We start from the raw sequence: 13,253 nt of genomic DNA, 5'->3' as shown, positions 1-13,253 counted from the left end.
CTAGCGACCAGAATACAAGTGTTTTTGACACTGGCAGAAAAGGGTCAGGCAACCTAAATAACAGGCTGTTCTAGAAGCCCTCTCTATTTGGCAGTGCTAATGTGATCAGAAAACATCAACAGGCAACAGTGAAAGAAGAATGTATGGGATGGTTACTGCCAGGCTGGCCCAAAATCCTACCTTGCCCTGCATGTTACCCCTTTGCTCCAGACATCCCCCGAGCAGGAGCCCATGGGTGAGAGGTTTTTCGCAGGAGTGGGTGGGTGAAATTCTGTGGCCTGCATTGTGCAGGAGGTCAGACTAGATTATCATAATGGTCCCTTCTGACCTTAGTATCTGTGAATCATTAACCCTTGTGCAGTGTCCTGAACGCAAGCCGCGGGGAGTGCAGCAACCTCCTGCACCATTACAGGCCCGCTCTGCCACCCGCTCTCACTGTAGGGGGTAAGATGACCAGATGTCCCAATTTTATAGAGCCAGTCTTGCTATTCGGGGCCTTTTCTGACATAGGAGCCTATTACCCCCATCCCCTGTCCTGATTCGTCACCTTGCTATCCGGCCACCCTGGGGGAGGGGGGGGGCAGCGTCTGGGCTGACCCCCGCTGGGAGCTGCCAAGTCAGCGGCCCGCACTAGCAGCGGGGAGGAGCGGGGGGAGCCTGGGCTGCACCTCCCGATAACCGCCCTGATTGGCCGCCTGGGCCGCCGGCTGACTGGAGTGATGAGCCGAGAGTTTGGGTTTCCAGCGGCAGAGAGCAGCGAGCTCAGCCCGGACCCGCCCCTCACGCGGGGTGGGGCGTGCTCTGAGCAGCACAGGGGGCCGGCTGGATGGGAGACATAACGGTCCGGGCCGGGCGGTGTAGCTTTTCTCGGGTGGGGCCTAGAGGGGAAGGGCGCGATGGGGCGCAACCAACCCCCAGCCCCACAACTCACTGACTCCCCCAGCCCCACCACCCCCGCCTCCTCTGGGGCGGACCTCGCCACCCCAGCCGCTCCTCGGGATCGTGCTTCCCTTGTCCCCGCGCCGGATCGCACTTTGCCCATCAGCAGGCGCGTCTCTGCCATTCGCTCCCAGGGCTCCGCTGCCACTCAGCCTCGCCCCCTTCTCCCCGCCCCGTCTCTTCCTGTCCCTGTGGGGCTCCCGAGTCCCGAACGTTCCATCGTCCCTGGATTGGTCCTGGCAATCATGACGTCATAGCGCCCCCCTTTCCAGAGCGCTTCTCATTTGTCCCCAGCACCGTTGTTACGTCACAATCAGCCCACGATTTACTCAGGGGACCGCACTTCCCCCTCTTCCCCCCGCCTCCCTCCGCGCGGCGCCCGGCCCGGCCCTTCCCTCCCCGCCTCTGCAGCGTGACAGCGCCGGCCGGCAGCCGCTACCTCGCCGCCTCCCTCCTCCAGCGCCAGCTGCCGCCGCCCGAAGCTGCTCGCGGAGTGAGGAGAAGGTAAAAGTCCTGCCGGGCAAACTTCCCCAGAGCCTCCGGGCAGGGCGCCTGCCGCCCCTCCAGGCGGCCCAGCAACTTGTGCTGCCCCGCCCGGCCCGCGGAGCGGCGGCTCTCGTGGGGTGGTGGCGAGCTGGGCCCCCGCAGCAGCCTGTGGGAGCCGCGGCTGGTGGTTGGGGTGGGCGCCGCTGACAGACGGTGCGGGCTGGAGGAAGCGGCGGCGGGTGGAGGGAGCCAGGCGCTGTTTCCAGGCAGCGTTCATGCTACTGTGCGGTTGCACGCAGTAAATAAATAAATAAATAAAATAAAAATCGGAACATGAGAGGGCGCGCGGTGCATCCGCCGCGCATCTCTGGGCTGGCCGGCGGGGCGGTGCTGCGTCCAGGCCTGCGGGGGCTGGAGCGTACTGCCGGGAGCTAGCGCTGTTTCCTGTGGGGAAGAGTGGTGGGGAGCAGCCGGAGCTTTTTCGATGGCCGGGAGAGACGCAACAAGTGGTGCCTCTGGTGTCCTGCTGCTTGCGGGAATTTGCCACCCCCATGCTCGTGGCCAGGTGCCGCGTCTGCACCGAGAGCTACTTCGGACTCCTCCCCAGCGCCCTGCTCCCGCTAGCTGAGGGGATCGCGACCATTTCCTAGTTCCGGAGGGCAGCCGTGGTCTTGGGGCTGGGTGCCCGGAGTTCTGGCTTTTCGGCTGACTGGCTGCGTGGCCTCTAGTTAGCCCCGGAACCTCCGTGGGTCTTGGGTTTAAATCCCCGCTGTAGCATGGGGGTTAGAACCCGCACCTCCTTCCCAAAGATATAAGGAACGCTTGCAAAGCATGCTGAGATCCTCAAACGGACGGAGCTGCGAAAGTGCAAGGTGGTGTATCATGCTGGTGGATAAACTGAACATGCCAGATTGACTATTACTGGGGATTTATTCCTGATCTACAGTATATTGCCATATGAATGGAAAATGTGTTGGTTTGGTAATGTCTGAAGGTTTTTTCATTTTATGGAATGTAATTAAGTGAAGGCAAATGGGGGGGGGGGGGAAGCACAGACCTTCCCTTCAAGCTTTTTCTTGATTACAACCACTCAAGAGTGTGATGCAGTTTCTCATTGCCATGACTACTGCATCCTCTTTAACTTCAGCAGCAGCTGACTTTCTCCTTTCGCTTACTTGACGCATAAGTAGAGAAAGAGGGAATGTAGAATGGAAAGCAGGGAAGAAGTGTTCCCAGAAGTCAAAGTGTTAATCATAAGGGAATTGTAATCATTTGTAAAATATCCCCAAAGGTGCCCCTGAAAGAGTTAGATAAACTGCTCCTGAGGGAGGGCTAAATCCCATTATGGTGTAAGAAGATTTCTGCGGCGTTTCCTCCTCATGTGATAGAATACTAATCCATACTGTATTTGCATGGAAAGAAACAAATTCCAGATTGAACATGTTCAGTGAATAAGAACAACAGGCAGATTTTGATTTGAAGGAAGCTCCACAGGGCATTAGTATCAGAAGAGGAGGATTTCCGTAGAGGTGACTGGATATGAACAGTATTTTGGCAATCTAGATTTAGAGCTGGTGGGGAATGTTTTGATTAAATGTTTTTCTGCCACAAAATTCCAATTATTCAAAACTGAAACTTTCTGTGGAAATAAATCCATTTCTATGAGAATTTCATTGGGAAGGTTTCTTCAGTCTAGAATGGAATTTTTGGTCAAAACAAGAGAGACACACTAGATAAGCTCAGTAGTTAGGGCACTCATCTGAGATGTGGGAGACTAGTCCCTGCTCTGAATCAGGCAGAACAGGGACTTACTAAATATTCTTTAGGCCAGACAGCAAATCAGGCAGAGCAGAGATTTGAACGGGGGTCTCCCACATCCTAGGTGACTGCCCTGACCACTGGCTATTCTGTGTATGGGTGTGTAAGAGAGATATCTTGGTTTTTCATGGAAAAAATTCAAACGGCCTTTATTTCATTCTGTATTAGAATTAAAACAATTTCTGAAACCTGAATTTTTTTGCAAACAGGAAATCTCATTTTCTGGCCAGCCCTAAACTACATACACTTTAAAAAGGGAACAATAAATACAGAATTTTCCCCTTAAATTCTTGGGGGGGGGGGCGGGGTGGCAAGCCATTATATTCCATTTATGCAGAGCCATAGAGGTATGCAATTCTTTTAAAAATATGAGAAGACTTGGTATCCTGAGTAATTTATTAATCCTTGTGTTACTTAACTAATTTAGATTTTAATCAGGTGAAAGAGCAGACAGGATAGTCTCGATGACTGAAAGGCATTGGTGTTGGGGCATTTTTAAAAAATATAGACATAATGCTTAAGGTATTTTAGGGAGAGGAAAGGTTGTCAGCAAAACTACACATTAAAGCTTTGTGGAAGCCAACTAACTAGTTCTACTTCTTCTCTAGTTCAGTCCCTCCACCTCCTTCCCTAAACACATTAGTCTTCAGAGCCCCTAATCTGACTTTTAAGTACACCCTACCAGCCTATGTCCATGTTCATATTCTTGAGAGGTTCCATATTGTAGCCAGCGCCCTTTCAACGGTAACTTTGTTGTTGTCAAAAGACACAAGACATATCCTCTCCAGAGGTGAGCATGTTGGCCACACGGCACTCTCAGCCCAAGGAGCAAGAGACTAGCATAAAGGGCCTAACGAGTTGTGGGAGTGCACAATACAACCATGATGCTTCCCCCATGTCCTAACTGACATCTGTTAGTGGGGGAAAGAGTCAGATGCCTGTCTCTGATCAGCAAAGCATTGATGGCTGCTGGTAAAAGTGCAATGCAGGAGGCTCAACAGGGGTATTATTGATTAGGGAGTGGGGGGAATTGATGCTACCGTAGATAAGGTGCTGGGCTACAGAGTAGGAAGCCACTGAAAATGAATGTATGCTACCTGAAGCACAGTTATGCGGCTGAAGCTAAAAGAAAGTAGGTGTAGCTGTGTGAGGAAATGAGTACTTGTGTTACAGTAACTTTCAACAGGGCTTTGTACTTGTAGTATTTTTCCACAAAACCTTCCACCATCACATTATCACTGGTGGCAGCAACTGTTGGAGTACTCGTGTATTCAGGCCATTGGCAGCTGCTAACATTTTAATCATTTGGTTTACTCTAAGGCTTGTGGACTTGGCCTGGTGGTGGTTTATGGCTGCAAAATTTTAATGTAGATTCAAATGCTGTACTGTATAGGTATTGAGTTGCTAGTGTAAACAGGAGGCAGGTATTCAGATTTTCATGATGGGGGAGGGGTGGGTAAAACATCTGAGCTTTGTCTGTACTCGTACTTACACTATTGTCCTGCCTCATTGGGTCTTGTGTGCACTGGTAAACTTCATGGCTACAAGATACCACTGGTGTAGCTTTGCCAGTGGTAGTAGTGATGGAAGCTGTAATAGAGACAAGAATCAAGTGGCTACCACTGTCATCTGAACCTGTTCAGCAGCTACGCCTGGAGTTCTGTAACATGGATGCTAATTTTTCTAAGGTGGACTAAACAAGGTTTGGGTAAAGAGAGATCAGCATCTTTTGACGGGGAATTGGGACAGTTGCGAAATGGGGACTTGTACCTGCCCCATGTGATGGGAACTGCACCTGTGCTAATAGGATGCAAACCAGCTACAAATGTCTGAGTATTAGTATTTTTCTGCATCCGATGAAGTGGGCTGTAGCTCACGAAAGCTTATGCTCAAAAAAATACTCGCAAAAAGAAAAGGAGTACTTGTGGCACCTTACAGATTAACAAATTTATTGAAGACTTTTGATGCCATTAAACTACATGGGTTAATCTAGAGGAAATAACTTTCCACCTTTGTAGCATGCCTGAGCCTGATAAAAGGACATTGTACTTAAATTACCAAGCTTACATTTTAAGACTGTTTTTAGAGGTGAAGACTTCATTACTGGATAACAAGACTCACAGGTCAAGTAAACTGAAACAGAAGCCAAAGTTTGCTTATATAACTGAATTCCTTGAAGGGTACATATTGCTTAACAATACACACTGAAAAACTCAAGGGGTGTCTTTCTAAGTGCCTGTTTAATGTCTTTATTGAAAATGAGTTAATACAAATCTTCTGCATGCCAATGTGCAAGTGTAACTGCAAAAGAGGGTAGTAGCAAAAATAACTGATGTGAGTTCTGTTGTGTAAGATTAGGAAGAGACTGACAAATGGACCTTTTGTTCTATTATATAGTGCATGCTGTGTTTTAAAACTGTTACATTTTATATGACACTTGTATATTGTATTTTATATGTCCCATCTATTGATGTATCAAGTATCTTGCCTGTTACATTGTTTCACTGTTAATACATTGGTGTGGAGAAGTGTAAACAAGGTCGGAGGAATTCTCATCTCACATACCTGTTCCCTGTTAACATAAGGTTAGAATCAGACATTCAAATAGGAAGTGTCCCTTCTCTATCCACTTCTTTTCCTCTCTGACCTTCATTTTATGTCATCTAGATGAGAAATTAAATAGAGATGAAGTGATTAATTGAGTTGAAATATGCAATTATGTCAATTAAGAAATATCTAATTTGATAAGAATCCCAGATGATGGGGCTCCAGACCAGAATATCTTGAAGTGGGTAATCTTTTGCACCTCAGTACTTATGGTTGTTTGGAAATGGGTTGAAGACTCATGATTTTAAAACTCAGAAGTAGTTTTTTTTTTAAAGATTTCAAACCTATTTCATGTGCTTGCTGAGGTTCCTAAAGTAAGCATCTTTTTTTTTTTTTTTTTTTTTTAAGTAATGGGAGTTAGTGTTTAGGCCTGGGAAGTTTAAAGTAGCTGGGCTGTGTTCTAAACTGCCTGTTGGCAACCCTCTTGCACTGTAAATACATTTGTTGCCCCTAAATATAGTCCTCTACTGGGGTGATGGGGGCTGAGGTTTTCATCCTCCTGGACTGGACCCCAGCCCATGCAGAAACAGGAAGAGGTTCATTGAGGACTGGGGAGGCCCTGACCAGCCTGAAAAGGAGCAATAGCCTCTGCCTGTCTCCCTGACAGAAGGCTCTTGTATGGGATGACCACCTTATCAAGCAGAGTGCCCTTACATGGGGAGGGGTTTCTGAGGGATTCTGGTGAAGTGCCGCTGTCCTAGCTGAGACCTCTGTTGGGGTGATGGAATCCCCTATGCTTACACAGAATCTCTGCCACCCAGAAGAGGTAGTGATGGAAGGACCCCTTCACATGTATAGAGCTTTCATGGGGCTCCTAGTGTTCCTAGTTCCACATGATGGTGGCTGTTCCTCCACTACCCTAACAGGTGGCAGCCAGGCCCCCTCCTTTCCTATAACACTGGTGGCGGTGCTGGCGTTGTTTCTTTGTAGATGTACAAAGGTGCTCCATGTTTAATTCCACACTGCCTTTGTAGATGGAACACCTGTCTTGAGCTGGTTTGCAAGGCTACCATGCTCCATCAAAGTTCCACTTGATGATGCCGACAAGAAATTGGCAAACTAGGCATATACTTTGATATCTCTCATGCTATGTGCATTAGTAGCATAGTGACACTGAGTAACCAGGTAATCTTACTGATATTGCCTTTGTCCTTCCCCTCTCAACCCTTCTGCACTGCTTGTGTTGCCTCCCTTCATTGTTATGTCTGAAATTAGTTTGTGAGCTCTTTGGGGTAGTTTTCCTTTCTGTATTGTGAGGTACTTAGTTCTGTGGAGAACATAAAATATTAATATAGGGGAATGTCATGAAATTGATGATACTTAGTACTTTTCATCCATAGATCTCAAAATACTTCACATGGTGAGTAAGCATCTGTGAGAGATTGACAATATCCTGAACAAACTGTATGTAATTAAGATAAACGTTATTGAATTAAGTTAACCTTATTGAATTAAGGTTGATACCTTTTGGTGTACATTGTATTCAAATGCATTGTGTATGTGTTGTATGACTTCCATGAGAAGGGTAAATAGGAGAACAGAAGGGGCAGTCAAGCAAATTCACTCAGGTTGTGAAATCTCCAGAGAAGCCATCCCCATTGAAAAGGTTTGCATATACTAATTGTCTCTGGAGAATCAAATTTTGAACAAAGAAAGGGGGTTTTGGATAAATAGCCTTCTTTGAAAGTGGCTCAGGGAGGCCTGCTTCATGATCAGGACCCGTGGTGCACAGATGTCCCCAATCCTTTGGGAAAGATTGGAAGAACTTGGCCTACAGAGGTCCCATAAGACTCTGTGCTTGTTCTGAGTGAAATGGTGATAAACTTTTAACAACAAAGAATCCCCCTGGGGTGGGGGTTTGAAGGACTCCTCGTGCCAGAATCCATGTTAAGGCTGAGGTTAACTGTAGTAAGCTTATTAGCATGCATATAGTTTCTTTTATTGTTTTTGGTGTTTTCTCTGTAATGCTTTTTACCTTAATAATAAAATATGCTTGCATAGACAAAACTGTGTGGTACTTTAGCAATTACACCCGTTAAGTGTCTCTGAAGGAGGAAAGAAGCAGATGCCTTTGGCAACTGGTCTGTGCTGGGAATAACACTGTGAAGGCAGGGAACTGTATAGCCTGTACATACCCAGTTAGAAGGGAGAGAGATGCGGGTCCCCACACAGAGAGTCAGTGGCTTGGGAGCCAGTGGGTGCCCTTGCTGGACCTTTGAGGGAAACACTGGTACAGTTGCCCTGAACTGTGACAAGATCATCTCCATTTTTACATGATGATGATCATTCTACAATTGTAAAATATATAATTTGTAGCATGTGATAAATTCCCCTGTTTGCTTCAGGCTTCTCAACTAGCTTCTTGTTGAAAACCTACAAAATCCTTTTACCCTTCAGGTTCTTGCAAACTTTATCATGTAGAATCCAGCACTTTAGCTCCGGAAATAATTGCCATAATAAAATAACAGTAGTCAATACCTATATTTAAAAAATAACCAACTATTTATGTTTTCAAAATTTAAAATAGTTTGTTTTGCGTTCAAATCATCTCAATGAGAGTACTTAAAAATGGTTCATCTAAATACTGGACTACTTCAGGAATATGATTAGTAGAATGACATATCCAAGAGGAGGGGGAAGGGAGTTGTCTAGATTGCCTTCTCTAAGGTTCACTAGTACTGATCAGTTTAAATGAGATATTTCAGTGTTTTTAAATGCACCTAAGATTGTTGATAAAACTTTGTAGCAGCTCCCCATGTTTTGATTCTTACAATGAAAATAAACACTTCCTTGAAATCTATTTTAAAGATAAATTGAATAGGCCTTGTGACTTACAGATTTACACAAGTAGAATCTCTCTCTGTTTAATTAGTGAAATTAACTCTCCTAAATACATTCCCTTGGTTTCTCTGATTGTGTGTAAAATAGGAGTTCAAGAACAGACTGGTTCAAAGTAAATGAGTACTGAAAGCTTCTCCAGTGCACTTTGGTGTTTATTAGAGAATTATTTGTATTTCCCTAAGATGGTTAACTTGTATTAAACACACAGCTCCAAGACATTTAGAGAGAAAAACAGCAGTGTAACCATTTCCCTTACTGGTCCTCCAAGCTTAGCAGATATAGCTATCTAGAATTGCTAATTCCAGTTAACATTGAATCAGACTGTTTCTCTTGAGCTCAGTATTGCAAGTTAAAACAACAATCAGTCCAGGCACTGCATCCAGGGATTATGTATGCTTTTTACTAAAGCAGAAATTTTGCCTCAATGGCTATGCTTCATTAATGGTAGCTACTTCAATGACCCATCACGTTTCTAGTTGGTAGGAATACAAACAACTTGCATGGACTCTAGTTTCTCTGGATTTATTAACCTTTAGTTTAAATTACTACACCAAACACCTGTCCAACAGATGGGATATTTTTTTTATGTTGGTTTGGTTTGTGAGATTGCAGTAAAGCTTGCAGTAAATGAAGCTGGCTTGTTGTTGCTTTTTTGATGTAATGTCAAACTATAGATCAGGAGTCTTAAATTTTTCTTTCCATGATCTAAAATCCAGCCACTTTGTCTCTGTAATCCCACATCCCAGTACTCTTTGTGCCACTTCTGCAATGATTTAAATGAGGTGCTAATTCCCTTGTTCCCTCAAAGGATCTCCTCTCCTCTTCCTTCTGCTCACTACCTTGAGGCGAAAAGTAGCACTCTTCTTCTCTCTGTGGTTTGAAGAATAACTCCTCTTGCTTTCTGTCCACAGGGTTAGAACTCCTGTTGTAGAATTAAGGGGATAGACTTCAACTCAAATGATGCTCTCTGGCTGTTAAGGAATATATGGCATGGGGGACTAATTTTGTTAGTGTCACAGTTCTTATGGCTATTGCTGATGGTGATGCTTTGAAGGGTTTAAGGCAAACTGGCAAGTACTGAGATGAGGAAGTAAAAATTTAATTTCATACAACGTACAATATTACTTGGATTTATGCCATTCATGTCAATAAACTATTGATGAGATAAGTGGCTTTCCTTTGCTTCCACTTTAAATGTTATGTTATATTTCATATTCCTTGTTATATTTAAAGTGTTACAACTGAATCTTTAAGTAGCAAATGTTTACTATGAAAGTCTAATTGTGGTTTGTTTGTTTTTTTTTTCTTGAACCACAGGCTTAGAATGTTTATTCTTTCCTGACCACAAGTGCTGCTTGCTGGCACCAGCTCTGAATTGTTTGCCTCAGACTAGGGCAGCAGATCTGTCCATCAGTCCATGCTTGTACAATAGCTTTCTAGGTTCTGCTAAGCTTTACATTTGTCACGTGAGGAGCACCGTTAATTGCATCCATAAGTTCCTGATTATAGGAAAGGCAGCTCTGTTTGTTACAGTGATCAGAATTTCCTGTTCACATCAAAAATATATATTTTCTGGACCGGAACTAACACTGACCAACAAGCCTAGCAACTTTAGGTTTTTGTCCACCATTTTCCTTCTTTGTCACTCTTTCATCACTTCTCTGCCTATAAAAATGTCTAGCCATACACTTATTTACATGATCTGCTCTAGTGGCTTTAACAGTGTCTTTCATGTTCATTATTTTAATGATAATTCTGATTAATTTTCTCACTTTTCCTTATTCTTTAAAGCCTGTCTACACAGCAGCTGTAATTACGTTTTGTAATCCATTCATGACATTATAACTTGAACCAGCTACAACAAACAAGGCTGAGCTGTGCCCACACAGCTGCTCTTTTCACAACACAGTCACATTTGTGCATCCATGCCCACCACACTGCCTACTGATGTTTGTGTCCATGCAGTCTCAGAAAATCTGGGCAGCTCTCTGTAGTCCCTCCACAGGGGAATGTGCATGGGAAATGCACACAGAGAGCAGCACCAGGTGCCCCTGGAGCAATGCACTCGGGCACACCCTACCACACCGAGCTGGGAAGAAGTTTATAGCCAAGCTGGCTATATATACATGTCTAGGAAGCTGTATCTACATGTAGAAAACCAGGATGATGAGCCGGTTATAGGAAGACAACCATGTTTCAGCCTAAGTCAATGAAAGGGTAAAACATTAACTGCTACCTTTACTTACGGAATATTAACTATACTGTGTGGGCAAAAACAATGTTTAGAGTCAGCTGCACCCCTGAGGCTACACACTTTAAGTTATCCTGAAAAGAGCATTGTTCTGACTTTTGAACCTTTCACCAACTACCTATATAATTCTGAAATCTTCAGAACTGCCTCCTGAGCAAGACAAAGCCCAAATCTTTTAGCCTTTACTTGTGACAAATTCCTGAAACCTATATCTTCATTGCCCTTTGTTTTGTCCTTTCAAGGGCAATAATAATCGTCCTTTGAAACAGAAACCAGAGCAAGAACATGGTACTCCTAGCTGAGGGCTGACAGTGCCTTATAGAACAAACATAGCTTGTGTTGGGTATTTTTTTTATCCTTCCATTGATTTCTCAGTTTCCCATTACTGGGTGGTTTCAGTGGAGAGGTGTGTGTGAAGAGAAACATTAGCATTATTTCCAAGGGTTTTTCTATAACTCTGCCTAAAATCAGCTGTCTAGTTGTCTTATGTCTATGCTAATCCATTCACTAGATAATTTATTAATATATATAATCATGGAGCAGTTGCAGGACTTAGCTAAAGTTGCACAGTGTAATTTGTTTACACTAACTCACTTACTCTGTTGCTGGAAAGAAAGAGACTGGTGGAAAGAACAGAAGGTAAGATTACTCAGGGAAGAGGAAAGGGATGCAAGACCACTTCCCTGTTCAAGAATTTTTTATTGTTCACTTTATTTATATATAAAATATCATTGGCTGTTGCCAAGACTGTAAGTGAATGGCCAGTTTGAGGTGACTTATGAAGAGGTGTGGATTATGCCTTTTTTCCCCTCTTCTCCCCCCCCCCTTCATCTTTTCCTGGCTATTCTTTCTTGCTTTTACATCTGCCCCTCCCGTCCGGTCTGAGTGTCTCTCTATCTTAAACATTTACTTTGAAAAGCCATTTTCCCAGTCACAGAAAATTCTTTGGGAGTTTGTCTTGCAAAAGTAGATAGTCCAAGGTTGGATTGTGTGATGAGCTGCAGCAGGGGGTCCCCATCTTTGATCTGGGGGCAAAGGAAAGGGTCAGGACTTTAACAAGCATCCTCAGCAAGGTTGCAGCTAAAATCATTGGGGTGCAGCTTATACATTTTCTTCCTACAGTTAGTTTAAGCAAAACTATGGACAATTTTGTTTTTTCCCTTCCCTGTTCTCCCACCAAATTATCAATTCCTGAGTGTGGGTTAGTGAACTCCAGAAGGGTGGATTAACCCTAATTATCTAGAATAACATTGCTAACTTCATGTTTGTTTTATAAATAGCACATCTGTATGCAGAGATTAGGTACTATGGTGATAGGTACTCTAGAAAAACCTTTAATCATTGGGATTTACTTTCTAACTTTATTCCTTAAGAGACATGGCTTGGACCAAAACATTTTTTAGCTTTCAAAAAGTAGTAAGCATTAGAATTGCAGTGATGGAAAAAGGTAAATGGGAAAGTTGAATGAAACAGCAGAGTTTTCATACAAAAAAAAATTCCGGTGCAGCACTGTATGTGAAGACAAGCCCTATTTTTCCATTGCTACAATAGACATGAATAAAATTTGTATGGATACATAAATGATTTTTGTGTAAAGATTAATGATTTAGGTCTGAGCAGAGCGCTACGACGTTTGGTATTAACATGACAATACCTCAGACTCCCTATCGAATTTGGTCTTCTGTAGATAGCAGTGATTTGAGCCAAACTATAAAAACAGCAATGGACGTCAATTTTCATTTTAGGTGTAATGTATTATGGGACTCAAAGCTAACTCCTCTAAATACAACCCATTTCTTCCAGAATGTTCACTTTCTGATTAGTCTGAAAGTGGCAGGAAGCTCTCTTCACTGACTCAAACTGACTGCAAGCAAAACAATGTGTTTTAATATGGCTAAATGTATACAGCCAGCTGCAAAGAATGTAGGGCATATTTATACGATGGGGGTCTCTACTCTGGGAAGGAGGGACTCTGAAAAAGATTTGGGGGTCCTGGTGGATAATCAGCTGAACATGAGCTTCTAGTGTGACGCTGTGGCCAAAAAAGCAGTGCGATCCTGGAATGCAGAAACAGGAATCTTGTGTAAGAGCAGTGAGGTTATTTTACCTCTGTATTTGGCACTGGTCTGACTGCAGCTGGAGAACAGTGTCCAGTTCTGGTGTCCACAATTCAAGAAGGAGGTTGATAAATTGGAGAGGGCTCTGAGAAGAGCTACAAGAATGATTAAAGGGATTAGAAAACATAGCTTATAATGCTAAACTCAGAGTACATTCTGTTTAGATTAACAAAGTGAATGTTAAGGGGTGGCTT

General features: G+C 43.9%; 1 protein-coding gene across 2 annotated transcripts in view; it reads left to right on the top strand.

Moving 5' to 3' along the window:
* Positions 1-1,309: 1,309 nt before the first annotated feature.
* Positions 1,310-13,253, top strand: part of ELOVL5 (ELOVL fatty acid elongase 5) — a 57,774-nt gene continuing 45,830 nt past the window's right edge. Inside the window, exon 1 of one of the 2 annotated variants that reach the window (XM_074947804.1) lies at positions 1,310-1,443. The gene's annotated coding sequence lies outside the window, so the exon portion shown is untranslated. Of the gene's footprint in view, positions 1,444-2,076; positions 2,298-13,253 lie in introns of those variants that run through there. The other variant, XM_074947805.1, reaches the window with a different exon arrangement.

Source organism: Natator depressus, chromosome 3 (assembly GCF_965152275.1).
Source record: "Natator depressus isolate rNatDep1 chromosome 3, rNatDep2.hap1, whole genome shotgun sequence".
NCBI classification, from domain to species: Eukaryota; Metazoa; Chordata; order Testudines; family Cheloniidae; genus Natator; species Natator depressus.
This window is presented reverse-complemented; position numbering and strand designations above follow the sequence as displayed.